At 48.0% G+C, this 18049-nt stretch overlaps 1 protein-coding gene across 2 annotated transcripts in view; it reads left to right on the top strand.

Moving 5' to 3' along the window:
* Positions 1–18049, top strand: part of CDK18 (cyclin dependent kinase 18) — a 70950-nt gene that overhangs the window by 12478 nt on the left and 40423 nt on the right. The window contains exon 1 of one of the 2 annotated variants that reach the window (XM_074977404.1): positions 14093–14192. The exons of the other annotated variant lie outside the window; for it this stretch is intronic. The gene's annotated coding sequence lies outside the window, so the exon portion shown is untranslated. Of the gene's footprint in view, positions 1–14092; positions 14193–18049 lie in introns of those variants that run through there. 2 annotated transcript variants of the gene reach the window in all.

Consider the following 18049-nt stretch of genomic DNA (forward strand, 5'->3'; position numbering starts at 1 on the left):
ACCCCTTTAACTCCAGTTTTTCTGCAGAGGGGCTGGGGAAAGGGATCCCTGGGAGTCGTTTTAAATCCATGAAAACAGGATGTGTGTCCTGAGAGGATTTCATAAATTAACAGTAGCAGCATGGGTTTGAGTTAATCACGGAATCAATCCCAATCCCCTCTTATTACAGTTAATTGTATAATTAGTGGCATTGTGATAATGGTCTGGGGAGTGCAGCTAACTCCCATGAGCCTGGCTGACTCAGAGACTTTCCCATCAGAAGGGGATGTGGCACAATGGTGAGAGCAGCCCAGTTAGGCTAGGATTGGCTCTGCCCTCTGATTTACTGAGTGAATTTGTGCAAGTCAAATGTGTATAATACTCACTTGTCTTTCAGAGATTTTGTGAGGCATAAACATGACCTGTAAAGGAACATTTAAAATTATCTCTTTTTTGCTTCTTGAAGTACAAGGACATCCTCTTAAGTCGTCTTTTACTTGCTTGGTGTTTGTGGCAAAACCAGTCTGTCTTTGCTGGCTTTACTGGAAGAGCTCTGGTGGGGCTCAGGTGTTTACCGTGAGCTCTCATTCCCAAACTGAAAGATTGTGCAGTCTTTAACACAGGCATACTCTCGTCAAGTGTTCAGCAGCCGTTGGAATTCAATGGGTGTTAACCAAAACCAGGCCATTTTAAAAAGTCTGGCAGAAAACCTCCTCTCCCTTGCTCACCTGTTGTCTTGATGTTGTGAAGTCACAGTCATGGCACCTTCCCCAGTTGTCCGTGGTGCTCCCCACTCCAGTTGTACACCAGGCCTGAACAGGTTCCACCGAAAATGAGAGAATGGAAGAATCTTTTCTGACACGAGACTTTCGGGGCATCTTTGTAAAGGAGCGAAACAGAGAGCATGGAGTCCCATCGTCCCTTTCCACTGTCGCTCTCCTTCGGATGCCTAAGGCAGTGGTAGCCTTCTCAGCATGGGTGGTATCTGACTGGGGGCACTCGAGTCACTAGCGGAAAACACAAGGATGTTGTCTTCCTTTATTGTTGGTATGACAGTAGGGCAGGAGTCTCAAACTCCCGGCTTGTGTCACCCCAGGCCAGAGCGACTGCGCAGTCCAGCCTGGGAGATCCAGCTGGCCAGTACTGCCAGACCAGATTGTGCAATGGGCTGTGAGTGTGAGACTGCTGCAGTAGGGCCTCGAGGCTTCACCCGTGCTAGGAGCCTCATGGTGCAAGACCATGCACATACGAGTCCTGGCCCTGGAGTGCTTACAGTCTAATAGACAGCAAAGGGTGGGACAAGGGAAATGCCTCCGTTGTGCAGATGAGGAGTAGACTCCCCTAAGGAGTCTGTGACAGAGCCAGAAAACAAGCCCAGACCCCCTGAATCCCACCCACTCATCCTTCCTTTGTGCAGCTGATGTCAAATTCTTTCCCGCTGATCTCCCATTTAGATTCATTTTAGCAAGCGAGGCTCCCTAATCCTAATGTTTTCCTGTCTTGCCTTGTGGCCTCCTGCAGCAGATCTCCTTCCTTCTGTGTTTGTCTCTTGCTGAACTCTGCTATTGTCCCCACTTTCCAGGGCTCAGGCATAAGTGCTTTTCACTCATTGGGGCACCAGAGCTGTGGCTGCATGCTGAAAAGGTCCTGACCCATGTTGGGGACTGACCTAGCAGATGGCAACAAAGGAGCTGGTAACTTCAAAGAGAGGAGGGGGCCAGGATGAAAGAGGCTGGTGGAAGGGATTGGAATGCACTGCAGAAGGGAGAGTAGTAACTGAGAGGAAGCCGTGCTAGTCTATGTACTATCAAAACAAAAAAGCAGTCCAGCAGCATTTTAAAGATTAAGAAAATAATTTATTAGGTGAGCTTTCATGGGACAGACCCACTTCTTCAGACCATAGCCAGACCAGAACAGACTCAATATTTAAGGCACCGAGAACCAAAAGTAGTTATCAAGGTTGACAAATCAGAAAAATATTATCAAGGTGAGCAAATCAGAGAGTAGAGGGGCAGAATGGGGGGGGGGGTAGTCAAGAATTAGACAAGCCACGTATGCAAAAGAGCCCCTATAGTGAGCTAGAAAATTCCCATCTCAGTTCAAACCACATGTTAATGTGTCTAATTTGAATATAAAAGAGAGTTCAGCAGCCTCTCTTTCCAAACTGTTGTGAAAATTCCTCTTCAGTAAAACACAAACTTTCAGGTCATTAACAGAATGGCCCACTCCATTAAAATGCTGGCTGACAGGTTTGTGGATCAGGAGTGTTTTTATATCTGTTTTATGCCCATTAATTCTTTGTCTAAGAGAGTTTGAAGTCTGTCCAATGTACAAAGCATCTAGACATTGTTAGCATATGATGGCATATAGGATGTTAGTTGAGGAACATGAGAATGTGCCCATGAATCTGTGAATAACCTGCTTAGGTCCAGTGATGGTGTCTCCAGAATAGGTATGTGGACAAAGTTGGCAACTGGCCTTGTGAGTGTATATGAAAGGTGGTTTCTATTCCATAAAACCACTCCAGTTTTGTCTACCCCTCTAATAATCAGTGCAGCTCCTTTGAGTCAGGCTGTGTGTGTCAGGGAGAGCACCTTGTACCACCACAGTTGTCTGGTTGCAAGCTTAGAACAGGGGGTGAGCAAACTTTTACATCGGGCCCCACTTTTCTTCTCTGCAATTAGCAGCCCACTCACAACCTGTCTAATGTCCTCCAAACCAAGAGAAATCTCACTTATGTTCAAATAAACAAACAAACTTTTCGGCTCATGTAAGAAAATAAGTCTGAAGAATGTAAAAACTGTATTAATCAGGGTGTAACTGTGAAAACACAGATGTAAAAACAGTAACCAATTTCAACATTTTTAATGAGATGGATGAACCTGAGACCCAGCCGCCAATCGTGCTGTCCCCCTTACGAAATTTCACATCCTCCTCAGGGGTCCACGCTGCATACTCTTGGCTTACAGTACTGTTCCAGCCTGTCGGATGGGTACTTAAGAACATAAGAATGGCCATACTGGGTCAGACCAAGGTCCATCCAGCCCAGCATCCCATCTGCCGACGGTGGCCAATGCCAGGTGCCCCAGAGAAGGAGAACAGAAGACAATGATCAAGTGATTTACCTCCTGCCATCCATCTCCTGCCCTTGTTCTGAAGGCTAGGGCACCATACTTTATCCCTGGCTAATAGCCATTTATGGACCTAACCTGCAAAAATTTATCAAGCTCTTTTTTAAACCCTAATGGAGTCCTGGCCTTGACAGCCTCCTTGGGCAAGGAGTTCCACAGGTTGACTGTGCGCTGTGTGAAGAGAAATTTCCTTTTATTAGTTTTGAACCTACTACCCATCAATTTCATTTGGTGTCCCCTAGTTCTTGTATTATGGGAAAAGGTAAATAATTTTTCTATATTCACTTTCTCCACACCATTCATGATTTTATATACCTCTATCATATCGCCCCTCAATCGCCTCTTTTCCAAACCGAAAAGTCCCAGTCTCTCTAGCCTCTCCCCATATGGGACCCGTTCCAAGCCCCTAATCATCTTAGTCGCCCTTTTCTGAACCTTTTCTAATGCCAATATATCTTTTTTGAGGTGAGGAGACCACATCTGCACGCAGTACTCGAGATGTGGGCGTACCATAGTTTTATATAGGGGAAGTATGATATCTTTTGTCTTATTATCGATCCCTTTTTTAATAATTCCTAACATCCTATTTGCCTTACTAACTGCCGCTGCACACTGCGTGGATGTCTTCAGAGAACTATCCACTATAACTCCAAGATCCCTTTCCTGATCTGTCGTAGCTAAATTTGACCCCATCATGTAGTACGTGTAATTTGGGTTATTTTTTCCAACATGCATTACCTTACACTTACCCACATTAAATTTCATTTGCCATTTTGCTGCCCAATCACTCAGTTTGCTGAGATCTTTTTGTAGTTCTTCACAATCCCTTTTGGTTTTGACTGTCCTGAACAACTTGGTGTCATCTGCAAACTTGGCCACCTCACTGCTTACCTCATTTTCTAGATCATTGATGAACAAATTGAACAGGATCGGTCCCAGGACTGACCCCTGGGGAGCACCACTAGTTACCCTCCTCCATTGTGAAAATTTACCATTTATTCCCACCCTTTGTTTTCTGTCTTTTAACCAATTCCCGATCCATGAAAGGATCTTTCCTCCTATCCCATGACCACCTAATTTACATAAAAGCCTTTGGTGTGGGACCGTGTCAAAGGCTTTCTGGAAATCTAGGTATATTATGTCCACTTGAGTACTGAAATCTAGGTATATTATGTCCACTTGAGTACTGAAGAGCTATGACATGGTCCAGAGACATGGGTCTTGTTTACTTTTTAAGGTGGAACAATGGTTTTAACCATTCTGTGTATTACAACTGGGTCCTGCTAGTATAGCAGGGCTTGTGGGATGCAGACTGCAGGAGGTTTCCCAACTGCTAAAGACATGTTTCCTTCTTTTCTTTCTGACAGAGTGGGCTGTCTGGGAAGGGTTTATTCTGGATGCATCATTATCGTCTGTGCAGGGTATTAACAGAAGGCACATAATCAGCTGGTGTTTACATTCCATCAGGGAGCTGCTGGCTGTCTGTCGCATTCCCCCACCAGCATTCTGCGCCTAAGGAGAGTTGCTTAGCTGGTGTAAGGTCCCTGATAGGACAGCCCTGGGCATAGAACAGGTCCAGCATGGATAGCTGCAGGGCAAGCGTCCCTGCCCAGATACCTCAGTTGTGACACAGAAGGTGGAGGACATCAGCTGTAAGCCTCACAGGTTCATCCAGTCTCTGTGGGCAAAGGAGAAGAGTTCATTCAAGGCAGCTGTTTTGTCATGCCAAGAGAAGGGTTGGAGATGTATGTGTTGGGAATGGGGGTAGGTTGCTGAGTTGTTAGCAATTTGGGCATTTGTCCACTGGCCGGCAGCCCACAAAACTCCTTGAACAAAGGGCTGCCTTGCATCTGCCTACTCACCACAGAGTTAGGCCAGATTTGATCCAGAAGTGAGAGTCCATGACATCGCTCCTCAGGTGGTATAAGCTGACCTAGCAGTGGTGAAAGCCAGCAATGAAGCTATACTGGCCAAGGATCTAGCTCTTACACTTTTTTTGGGTCTTTGGTTTTGCAACACGCTAGCCTGTAGCCAGAACAGCATTGGCTCTTTGCACAGTCAAGCAGCCCCATGCAAGACTGAAATTCTTTGTGCATGAGAAGGTGCATGGGGAGGAGAGCTTAGTAATATTGGTGGCTGATAGGTGTGCGAGAGTACTTGGCTCCCTGCAGTAGATGGGGAAGGGTCACTAGCTTAGCAGAAGCACAGCAGAGGCTGGTGACCTCTGAAAGCGGAGAGGTGAAACTGACCCATAAAGGAGCTACTTGGAACATGTTTGTATCAGGGGTGCAGATAAAGTATATGACCTGAACCTGGGCCAGCGCTGCCAAAGGCTGCCAGGCCTGTGGAATGTCCGCTGGCCAAGGGTAAAGGAGAGCACTTACAAGTTCATTTGAGGAAGCTGTTTGTTCTGCAGCAATAATGTTTTAAAGAGCCTGGCATCAAGGTACCACGTCTGAGCTCTTGCCAAGCGTGCAGCTCAAAACAATCACCTTATCGCAGGGGAATCCCTGGCAGCTGCCTCTCAGCCTAGGGGGATTTTATTTCCCTCTTTCATTTACGGTTCTTACAGGACTTGAACTGACACAAGCTCCTCGCTGTCTGGTAGCTGGGAGTGTATCCTGAAGTGGGCTTTCCTATCCCCAGTCATCCCTCTTCTACTGCCAGTCTGCACAGGTGCATAAAAAGGGAAGCTGTGCAAGCAGAGCAAACTACCTGCTGTGGGTCTTGGAATGTAGCTCTGCCAGCAAAACTTTAAAGATCCTGCCAGGATGGTTTCAGATAAGAGACCCACTCTTACCTAACATTGACATACAGTTACAGCAGCAATTAATTTGGCAGGGAAACTACAGGCTTACACAGTCTGTCAGAGATGTATTCCAACAACTGAGCGGAAGGTTGGCTGTTTAGGAATGGACTGGTTAAGGCATCGGGCTGGGAGTCAGGAGACTTGGCTTTGAGTCCCATCTCCGCTACAGGCTCACTCTCTGACTTTGGACAAGTCACTTAATATCTCTCCCTGCCTCAGTTCTCTGTTGGATAAAGATGACAGCATTCTCTTTTGTCTGCCTTTCCTGTTCAGACTGCATGCTCTGTAGGGCAGGGATCATCTCTTAATGTGCGTGCATGGACAGCACTGAGAATAACAGGGTGCCAGATCACCAAGAGCTCCTGTAATAAGACTAACTCTAGTGTTGAGAAGCAGTAGCCGCTGGGTTTAATCCCAGCTCTGATTCTCTCAGGGATGAGACTGAATCATCAGTCACAGCACAGCAAGCCAGGCTTCTGCCCTCGCTGGGCTTCTACAGCCAGTTACATGGGATTCTGATTAGCTGAACCTAATGAGTTTTGTACTCTCCAAAATCTGTGACCCTCTGCTGGCTTCACTGAGGACTGTATGCTGATAAGTGATTCACACACCCGTCCTTCGGAGGCTGCCCCTGCCTGGCACTACCCTGGTGACTCTTGCACCCTCTCAAAGGGGTGCAAGCTGTTTGTTCCACCCTGGGACCCCTAACCTGTGGGTCAGTGTTGGTTCTGCTATGACAAAACTCTAGGAAGTAGGCTTCACATTTGGGCTTCAAATGGCTGTTGTCCAGCTCATGGCTGGCAGTGGGGGGACTCGGACTCCTTTTTCCCCCAACTCTGACTCCCTCTCCCCTCAGCTTTGCCAGAGGAACCCTTCTGGCTAGAACATGATATATTCTCCCCTTCCCTGTTGGCGTTTTGTTTCCACACGTCTTCCCCATAAGCACTTTCTGAACGCTCGGCTGCAGGTTCACACATGTAGGGTCACCTGGATTTTAACAATGCCCTCTTGACTTTACGTGGTTCCAGAAGGGGAATATCACTACACACACAAACAACGTGTATGTGTCGAGAGGTAGGGTGGGCAGCAGTGAAGCAACTGAACTACGAATGGGCAGAACAGGCTGCTGTTCTCAGTTCTTCCTCTATATTGCTTTGCCTTTTTAGGCAAGTCCCTTAAGGCCTGATTTTAAAAGCTCTTTAAGCTCATTAAAATATAGCTGTGCCTCACGCACATTGGGATCAATGGGAGTTGGGCCTGTAGGTGCATCTGAAAATCCCACTAGTCACCTATCTGCATCTTCAAGCACTTAAATGCCTTTTAAAATGTGGACCTTAACTTCTCTGTGCCTCAGATGATACCATCTGTGTGTGTAGCAGTGGGGCCCTGGTTCCTTACTGGTGACTCTAGCCCTTATTGCAATACAAATACAAATGTGCCTGGAGATGTACAGATAAGAATTATAGAATCACAGAAAACTAGAACTAGAAGGGACCTCAAGAGGTTATCAAGACCTGTCCCCTGCCAAGCACCATCTAGACCAGGGTGAGCAAACTTTTTACATCAGGCCTCACTTTTCATCCCTGCAATTAGCAGAGCCCTCCCACCTGTCGAATGTCATCTAAACCGACAGAAATTTCGGTTGAGTTCATATGAAAAAAACCCTTTTGGCATGTGTAAGGAAATAAGTCTGTAGGATGTATAAAAACTTTGTTAATCGGGACAGAAATGGGAATGCACCGGCATAAAACTAGTAACAGATTTCAACATTTTTAGTGAGATAGGTGAGCCTGAGACCCAGCAGCTGATTGTGCTGTGCCCCCCTTACAAAATTTCACAACCCCCGAGGGGTCCTGTCCTCCACTTTGCATGCCCCTGATTTAGATCATACCTGACAGATGTTTATCTTAAAAATCTCCAGTGGTGGAGATACCTGAACTATTGGCTTTGTTTCTGGAAGCCTGCCAAACTTAGTGATTGTGCAGTGCTTTGAGATCCTTGGGGAAAAAGGGTTGAATTGATCTATTTATTCCTGTGCAGCTTTCGGATATCTTCAAGCCACTGCATTTCCTCCCCCACTAAGTAAACCACACGTGTGTGTGCATGCACACGCACACACACAGCCAGCCCAGGATGAGTACACAACTGGCTTAAGGTTAAATGCCAGATTAGCTCAATCCTTGGCAAGGAGGCAGAATTGTGGGGTTTGCTCATTTGCTTTGCCACCATGTGACTCCCAGAGCTTTAAATAAAACAGCTTTGAAACCCTGATGGACAGGGTTTTAATGCCTGATTCTAAGCAGCAGTACTACTGCCCCAGCACATGGCCTCAGACAGAAACCTAGTCAGTATCTCTTCTGGAAACTGTCCTGAAGGAGGGAAAATAGGTCAGGAACTGTGTCTTCTTTCATTAGCCTCTTCTCGTGCTGCTGCAGAAAGATGGGGCTGAGTTCTTGTGGCTTGTTTTTAGACTCAGATGAGCCCTGAGGAGTCCTGAGTTTGAGTTGAAGTCTGGAAGGTATGTTAGTCTTGTGCAGATCTGCTTGGACTGAATCTCTCCTGCCACCCCCCCACTTCCTCAGAGCGGGCTGCGAGGTGGTGGCATTTCAGATAATTTCTTAAGTGCTGACCCGGCAGGGCAGCCTCATGGGAGGGATGAAATCCAGGTATTAGAGAGTTTTGTGGAGCATAAATTGGCAGCAATTCAGACATTTTTGTCGGGGGCTTGTGTCAATGTGAGGCCAGACTAGTTGGATGCTATTTGGAAAGGCTCCAATAATTCCATTCCTGCAGGGAAGCTGCGGAGAGCGTACCAGCTCTTTATGCTTCTGGGGATTTTGGTTTGGTCTTATAAAACGTATTGCTGTGTTTATTGAGAGGGAAACGCCTTTACTGTGCCCTCAAAATGTTCTTTCACATACCGTGCATATCGAGGGAGGGGTGTGGAACTTGACTCTTGTGAGCAAAGCGCATCTCTCTGAAAATCAGGCCACGGGTCACTTGCTTAAATCCTCACTGGGAGTCCGTGGCAGATCTGGAAATAGACACGGTAATCCCGACTGTCTGTCTCTGGGGCCATCCACTAAACCCCGCATCTAGGAATAGAACTCGATGTCCCCGCTTCTGTTCCGTAATCCGGCATGAGTTTAGGGATGGATGACGATTTATCTTGGGTGTGGCCAAGTTTCCCATGCTCCCATAAAGTTTGGTTCCAGCCACCAGTCTTGGCTCTCAGTGTTCTGTGCTGTTATTTAGCTCTAATTTACCCCTAAATGTCTTCTAAGAGCCCCGTAATTAGTGAAAGTGTTGGTAATGCTGCTGGGTAATATTGACCTCCCGTGATTTGCCAGGCTTTCTCATCCAGCACTGGTCAGCTCCTGAAGGTGCTGGATTAGACAGGTTCAACCTGTACAATACAAAGAACACCAGTGACAATGGGACACAGAAGGACAGAATCGGGGGCCCTTATATATAGAAGCCCAGAGATCAGCACTGCACTGATCCGAGACCCATATTGACTTACAGTGATAAGAGCCTTACATTTCAATAATGCCTGAAGAGCCCTAAGTCGTATTCCAAACTCTGTTACCCTTGGAAAGTCATTTCTTCTCCCCGTGCCTCAGTTTCCCAGGCTGCAAAGAGTGGTTAATGATGCCCATCCATCCTTCGCAAAACTTTTTGAGAGTTGATGTCCTGGCACAAATACGAATCATTCAAGTACATTTCAGTTCCCCCAACTCTTCCACTGGATTTGGCCATACCTCATTACTTCTAGGCTAGCTGGCTGTGTGCTCTGAAACAGCTCTTACAGTCGGGTGTGTCTACGCTGCAGCATAAACATTTGTGGACTTGATGTTCCCATGCACGCACCAGAGCATAAACACTGCACTGTAAACCCGCTGAACCCAGAAGCAGTGTTTCCTGTAAGCTGGGCACTTGTGTGGCCACTTAGGAGAGAAGCTGCCCAGCTGATTAGTAGAGCTCCCACTGTTAGGTCTGTGTTTCCAGTGGTTGTGCACATGCCTTGGTGCACATGCGAAAATTTGTTCCATGCATGGATGGAGAAGATTAGAGGGAACACTGCCTCTGAGTCTCAGTTGAATGCTACATCTGCTCAGCCATGCTGTTATAACTAAGAGCTCCACGACTCATCTACTGCATGGCAGCAAATTAAACTTGTAATTTAAGCAGCTCCAGGAAATAAATGACTGCAAAGTGGAATGCACTTGTTTGGACCTTGGGTCAGATCATTATGTTCCCCGTAGCTAAGATTCTTATATGATTATAACCCCATTACACTCCAGATCCTCCACTGGTGTGGAAGGACAGGGCATTGTTGGTTTGAATGGGGCTGTGCAGCCTTCCATCAGTTGACATTCTGTCCCATTATCCCCCCGAAAATAAGGAGCGTGCCAGGGACACACTGACACAGCCACCTTGCCTACCACTCAGCTAGAACCCTTGTAGAGTAGCAGACAGTATGGGCATTCAACAGGCAACCACTGCTGGTGTGTGACAGGGCTGTCTGTGCTGGGCAGACAGACTATTAATGGCCCATTGTCCAGCTGGCCAAACACAAGATACAGCCTCTCAGGTTAACCCCGGCCAGGGACTGAGTTCTTGGCCTTTTCTGGTTGCCAAAATAATGACTGTCATTTTTAGTGCCTTCCCTCACAGCAGCAGTGACCCCGTCAAGTGTTGCAAGGCTGTGACAGAGGGGCCTGGTGTGGAGGGCTGACTACACCGCATGGGACTGCCTGCCATAGAGAGGCAGAGATACATACAGGCCCCCTTTGTGTGACCCTGTTACTGGGTTCATTGTCAGGACCTAGGGGAACCAGGGTGGAACTGCCTACCCAGCCAAACAGCTCTGCTGCCCATGTACGGCAGAGTGCTGAATGTAGGTTATGGCAAACAGATGCCGTTCCTGGAGGAAGCTTTCAATAAAACTTACCTCATGTCACCTGGCAGAGGGTGTGCATGTGTGTGTGTTTTGGACACCAGGTTTGGATATGGCTTCTTTCACTTTTTGCCCTCACTGTGCTCTTCGCTGCACCCCCTCTGGGTTACCTCCTTTCTTCCCAGCTCCAGGGAGTGAGGAGGGTTACTGGGGGGAGGAGGGGTTGAGCAAAGGAAGGGGATGAAAACCACAGTGCACGAGGTGTTGTACATGTGCAGAGTGTCTGAGAGTCCCTGCCCCTCCCAGTTGACAAGGGGAAGGCAGACAAAAGATGGGAGATGGGAAGATTTGTCCTCCCTTGGTTCACAGAGGGGGAAACTGAGGCACAGCAAGAGTAAGTGTGAGGTGGGAATTGAACCAACCGCTTCCTCTCTCACCCAGGACTGGGCCTCAGGAGCTCAGGGCTTTCCCTGGGCCAGAAATGGATGAGTGATCCTCACAAGCAGGTTGATGCTGTTACTGAAGCCCAGTGTGAGGGAGAAGCTGTAGCCCAGCAATTACGCTCGTCTCTCACAGAGCTAAGTTCTCACTTGGTGCAAACAGCCAGCCCTGCTCTTCGCTGCCAGACTCCTGTAGAGTAATAGTTTCCTCTTTGTTTCCTGCGTAGGAATGAAATGTCATGGCCCTTGAGAAACAAAGCTCAGCAGCAGGAGCCCTACGTGCAAGACAAGGCTGTGGCCTCGTTCTCTCTTCCCCCATCACTCAGGCTTCCTGGAGAGGGCCTGGGGCGGGGAGAGGGTTCCCAGGTCTCCAGCAATGAGTTTCTTGGGAGTAAACAAAGGTCATTGGGAACCCAAATGGGGGAGAGATTTTAGTCAGGAGGATGAGTCTGTTTTGTTGAGCGGGTGATAGGAATTGGCTGTAGAAGCAGCTGGGCAGTGGGCATGCCTCATCAACAGCAGGCAGGCTTAGCAGTAAAGGCCCAGGGCCAGCAGGTTTACATGTTTGGATAGTAATGCCTATTGAAGATCTAGAGCTTTTTGTCAGGAGGTGGCCAAGTGCTTCACAATTTACTAGTGTGTTTGTCCTCACTGCACCCTTGTGCTCTTACCCCTGAATTTTGTAGATTGGGATCTGAGGCATAGGGAGCCTAAGTGACTTGACCAAGGTCACAGAGGAATTCCTTGGCAGTAGCTGGGAATTGCGCTTGGGTCTCCACACCCTACAACAGTGCCCTAACCACTAGACCATCCTCCTTCTCAGTTTAATGGATAAGGTGGGATTTGAACTGATGTTGTCAGAGTCAGGTTCAAAATATTGTTGCTTACATGCTGGAGCAACCTCCCTGGAGATGTGCCTCCTTGTGAGAGGCCCCAGGCCTGTCCATCTCGTACCTATTTTGTGTTCAGCCCCCAGAATGTATTAAAAAATTGCCACGTGGCCCCTAATGAAGAAAAGTTGGACACCCCTGGTTTAGCTCATGTTTGTCACAGTAGCTTCTGAGCATGTCATTGGAATGGTGGTGCCCTCTAGGATACTGCAAAAGATACATCTGTGCAATCTGGATTTTTGGCTGCGGAAGAAGGGGCTTGTTAATTGGCCAAAGACTTATTGTCAGTAGGGGGGTGGGGTGAAAGTCATGAAGCAGTGTGATGTGTGATTGCAGCTTGAAATTCTGTGCCACCCCTCACAGAGCCAAAGGGATTTGCAGTCTTTGCTCCCTCAGGATTCTGAGCCATCCCAGGGGGGTCAAAAGGAGCACCTGAATAATTTAGAGCAACTGCAGGTGTGTTCTAATTTATCTCAGCCTCCCAAGAATCTGTGCAGTGGTATGTACCAGCTCCTTCCCCCATGTTTCCCCATCCTGGCAGATGTCCTGTAAGGAGCTAATATCAGGCTGTGCTGGGGGAATTCAGGACTGTGGCTGCTCAGAAGCAAATTTCCCTTCATCCTTCACAGTAGAGACTGGGATAATGGATGGACTGTCTCTAAATGGTTATGTGATAACCTCTGCTACTGCTTCTTAGCAAGAGTAGAACCCTAGCCCTCCAGGTCTGAGGCACAGGCCTATCATTCTTGAGCTTAAAGAGTAACTGCAATAGCTAGTAGCAGTAGTAGGCTGTTATCCTGTGTATCGTCGAGTCATTTGAAAGGGACAAGGCACAGTTAGCCAGCATGTTATGTAGATGAGATTTGGTCAGTCTGATGCCCATGTCTCCATGGGGATAGGCACGTAATCAACCAGTGCCTCGATTCATGATTTGCGTAGCCCTGTAAGCGCATATGGTCCTGTGCAGTGGGTTGTTTGCCAAGCAAATAAGAAACTGTGCTCTGAAGAGTCTCCAGTATCAACAATGGCAAGAATGTTACCTAAGTGTGAGCATTAAAAATAAAAACTGAACCACCCAGACACACTGAGATGGAAAGGGGAGAGTTACGTATGGTGATCGCAAATTATTTATTGGCTGTTCTCTGGACTATTTGTCTCTTGAATTCTGCAACAGTATATCAGTGAGTTTTTCTGGGTTGGGTACAAGAGAGATTCATCTGGCTAATTACATCCCAACTGTCTGTTGAAATAGTTTGCTGTGAAATATTGGGTAAAGATACTGCTAGTGCAGCTACTGTAGCTTTAATAAGCAGTAAATGATCTTGTCATCAGTCCATGTAATTAGCTTTCTTGTCTGGATTTGGATTTGGATTCTGTCAACAGTTTTATCCAAGTATTTGCTGTTTGTTACAATGAATGCCGATCATCCATGTCACTCATTTTAATTGTGGCTTCTCACCCAAATTCCAACAAAAATGATGTTGTTTTGTCTGCTGGGTCCTAAGTTTCCCATTGGCATTTCAGTGGGATTCTTCACTTGCTGTCCTAAAATGCTGTGTAATGGTAATCAGCTGACTCTTTCCGACGCTGGGGTGCTGCCTTTCAGCGGTGTCTGTCATAATTCACATTGGAATTCTTTGGGCTTGAAGACATAATAACCGGAATAATAAAACACCTACTGCTTGTATAGCCTTTGTCATCAGTAAGCTTCAGAATACTTTGCAAAGGCAAGGCCTCATTATCATAGACCTTTTTCCACAGTTGGGGAAACTGAGGCGTGGGGTGGTAAAATCACTTGCCCATGGTCATCGGCTGAGCTGGAAATGGAGCCCAGGTCTTCAGAGACCTAGTCCAGTGCTGTACATGTTAGACCACGCTACCAGCCTGTGTACAAAAGTTGTATGAATGCAGGTGACAGTATTATTTTGCTTCTTTAAAGGTGGCATTGACAAGTCTAACATGCTCCAATAGAGCGATAAAAACTTGTGGGGAAGGTCTGACAGAAGAAGAGGTGGAGCTCTGTATGGAAGATACCCTGGCGAGGTGGGTGGAGGCAAACAACAGCATTTGCTAGAGTGACCACTAATCTACAGCGCTTCTGTGTTTGGAGCCCAAATATGAGACACTGAGGACCAGATTTTCAGCGGTATCCAGCACACACTATTGTCACAGTTCTGACTGGTTTGGGTGCAGAGCTCTTTTGAAAACAAGTGCCTTAGTGCCTGATTTTCAGTGCTGAGCACCTACTCTTCCCACTGACTCCTTCCATCTGTAGGTGCTCAGAACCAGTGTTCCCTGCAACGTTCTTACTCCTGCCAGTAGGTTATCTGTTTGGAAGCAGCGTTCCCTGTAAGCTGAGTGCTTCGGCCGTCACCCAGGAGGGATTCAGGTGTTACCAAGATGATTAGCCGAGCACCCACAGCCATCCACTGTGGGCAGCATGTGTTTCTCCTGGTGGTGTGCATCTGTACACAGCAAAATTCATTCCACCCACAAACAGCAAAAGTTGGCAGGAACCTTGCTCAGGACCTCCGAAAAACCAGAGCTAAAAACATAGGCACCAAAACCAGGGGCAGCATTTGACAGTTTGGCCCTTGGTGCCTCAAATCGAGCACCCAAAGGTTACCATATCAACTTCTGAAAGTTTGGGCTGACCTGCTTCACTGAAGTCAGATGTCTGAAGCTGAGACGCTCTAGAATTAAGCATTGGCTCGGCCATTGTTGCAGCTGTCATGGAGTGATTCCCTCGTGTAGAAGTGATTCCCACCGGAATGGCGGTGTTTGCCCTGGTGCAATTTACCCAGGCTTAAAACTGGGATGTATTGCACTGTGTAAATCATATCTACTTCAGGGTTCTCCTGGTACCGCTATAAACCCACTGTAGAGCCTTAGAAACAATCGTGTAATGCATTTCGGCTGCAACTTGACTGCATCAGTGACATTTTGCAGCAGCCGGCAGGGCTAATCACGACAGGGGGAGGCTTCTCAATGTTAATGCAGCTAGTGCAAAGTAGAGTGAATTCTTGTTCCAGGGAACTGTGGGAGGGGAGGGAGAGGAACAATCACAGCCCTGTAAATTACAGCCTGTGGACATTTTAATTTGAACCTCTTCATCATATATCAGATCTTGGTTTGGTTGGAGGAAGCAGCCAGTGTTACACAGTGTACAAAGCCATAAAGATAATGAACACAGAATAGTCCAGGCACATTGCAGGAGCGGTAACTAACAATATTCTTGTGATTTCTTTGCGGCTATTTTTATCCCCAACCCACTTCCTCTCTGAGCAGGGTTATATTTAGTAGTTTATAGCCACTAACAGGTAGGTGCAATGAGTGGAAGAGAGATTCTGACCATGGTGTATGTGCGACTCAGGGTTTTCTCAGCACTGAGGGGTTGGTTTCTCTTAAGTCATTGATTGTTTGCTTTCATTTTCAGGGTGAGTGGGAGAAGGGTCCGACCTTTTCTCCATTATTGTTTGCACCGTTTCAGATTTAATTTCTTTTTATTGGCTGACTCTTCTGGGGTTCACCACTAGTGGACTCCAGGCTCTCACATGGTGTACCCTTCTGACAGTGATGCTCTGCTCAGAGATGGGGATCTGCTCTCTTACACCCTTCCTGAGCAAGGCAGACTTTCTGTCTGGTGGTTAAGGAATCAGAGAGGGACCCAGGAGATGAATGATCAGTCCCCTGTTCTGCCACAGACTGCTGGTGTGACCTTGTGCGAATCACTTCATCTTTTTGTAAAGAATCTTAATACTGAAGGGAAAAGGGAAGGGATATAAACTATCATGCTTCAGGGTATAAGCCAGCTTTTTGGTTGTGAAGAAGTTTTGCCTGGCGGCTGTACAGATTAAACCTCTCTAATCCGCCACCCTTGGGACCTGACTGGTGCCAAACAAGAGAATTTGTTGGACCATGGGAGGTCAATGTTGTCTAGCAGCATTACCAACACTTCCACTGCTCCCTGGGATCTTAGACATTTAGGGGTAAATTACAGCTAAAGAACAGCACAGAACACTGAGAGCCAAGACTGGGGACTGGAAACAAACTTTATGGGACTGTGGGAAAGTTGGCCACACCCCTGATGAGTGGTCTTCCAGCTAACTAAAATGCTGCTGGATTACAGATGTTGCCAGACAAGAGAGTGGTGGATTAGAGGGGTTCAGCCTGTATTCGCAAGAATGACCTGTGGATATCCATATCCACATTCATGGTTGCAGTTACCCATAGATAAAAAGTGCACAGCCTCTGATTTTTGGACCCTCTCTGGGTCTGCCTACCCTTGAGATGGCAGGTGTAATGTCCAACTCATGCAGACTTACTCTTGTTTGCTCTGATTGAGCTGATAACGCTAAAGAGGAAGGCCAGCTGTGCTATGCATATTGTGGGTGAGTTAGCCACTCCAGGCTGTACCTAGCATCTTGGACAGGTGCATCCTCAGGACAGCAAGCCCCCATGCTGCCATGGATACACTTCTCTTTATAGCACCCTGGCTTGGTCAGAGCTGGCACAAGCATGTTTACGTGAACTGAAAGTTACACATGCTGCTCAGAGTGTTGACGCACTCCTAGCCTTCAAAGAGTGTCCTGCCATGGAGTGGATGGCAACAGGGTTCTCTGTAAGCTGAGCGTGTGGGCAGCTGCCCAGGAGAGATTCAGGTGCTGCCCAGCTGACTGGCAGAGCGCCCACAGCTGGCATCAGGTGTTTCTACTGGTGGTGCACAACTGCACATGCCTCGGTGCATGTGACATTTGTTCCACCCCGGGGTAAAAGTTAGAGAGATCACTGGTCGGGAGCCCTGCTTGCTGCCTCAGCTAAAGGGCAGCGCCTCCTGCTGGGATGTGGCTGAACGCTCCCTATTCCAGCACTGACGCAGGTCTGGATTTTCCCTAGAGCTCTCCCATCCCCTTTCTGTCAACTAGAGCCCCAGTCAGTGCCTCACAGCATGGGCACATGGCCTGGGTGCTTGGTCGTGTCCCCAGCGCACGCCCAGTGGGGGTGAGATACATCAGATCCTTTTCGCTCCAGGGATGCACATGGCATGAATGACATTGATGTGCTTGGCTGAGACCTTGCTCAGCTTGTGAGCTGGATCAAGATCCCAGCCTGACTCATCACTCAGCCCCTCAGAGATTAGTAAATATCGGTCACTATGCTGGGGCTTATTCAACCGTGGGGTCAAGACAGAGGGGGCAAACTACACTCTGAGGGCCACGTCTGGCCCATCAGACATTTCAGTCCAGCCCCCAAGGTCCCACCAGGAACACTTCAGGGTCAGCACAGCCTTGCCCAGGAGGTGCCCCAACTCCCGGCAGTGTGGCAAGCACTGGCGACCAGCCCCTGGCCTCTCCCCCTCTGCCACCGCTCCGTCACAGCTTCAGCTCACCTGCTGACAGTGTCGATGTTCCAGGATGGTGCAGTGGGGTGGGGAGGAAGGAGAGTTGAATAGGCAGTAGGGACCCTGGGGAGGGAGGCTGTCAGGCGTGGGGAACAGAGGAGGAGATAGAGGGTGGGAGCCCCAGAGGGGCTGACAGGGCTGGGTAGCATGGGATGTTGGGTAGGGGGCAGAGCTAAGCGGAAGCTCTGCTCCCCGGCTTTCCCTGTTCCCAACCCCGTGAACAGCCGGCTGTCTGCTGTGGTTCCACGTGTGCTTGGTCCATGGTCGGCCCTTTGTCTGTAGATAGGGAGGTTTGCTAGGCTGGGGGCAGAGGCAAGAGAGTTTGCAGGAAATGTGGGCGAGAGCAATATTTGCTCAGGTTAATTCCTGGGGTTCCCAGGTCCCCAGGAAAGTGAGAGGTTGCACCACGACAGGGAGGCTGGGTCTGCAATGTGTGCATGCTGGTACAACAGTGGCTGGGGCCCGCACTGAATGTTTCTGTTACTGAGACGTGATCTGT

This window comes from Carettochelys insculpta, chromosome 26 (genome assembly GCF_033958435.1).
Source record: "Carettochelys insculpta isolate YL-2023 chromosome 26, ASM3395843v1, whole genome shotgun sequence".
In the NCBI taxonomy this organism is placed as follows: Eukaryota; Metazoa; Chordata; order Testudines; family Carettochelyidae; genus Carettochelys; species Carettochelys insculpta.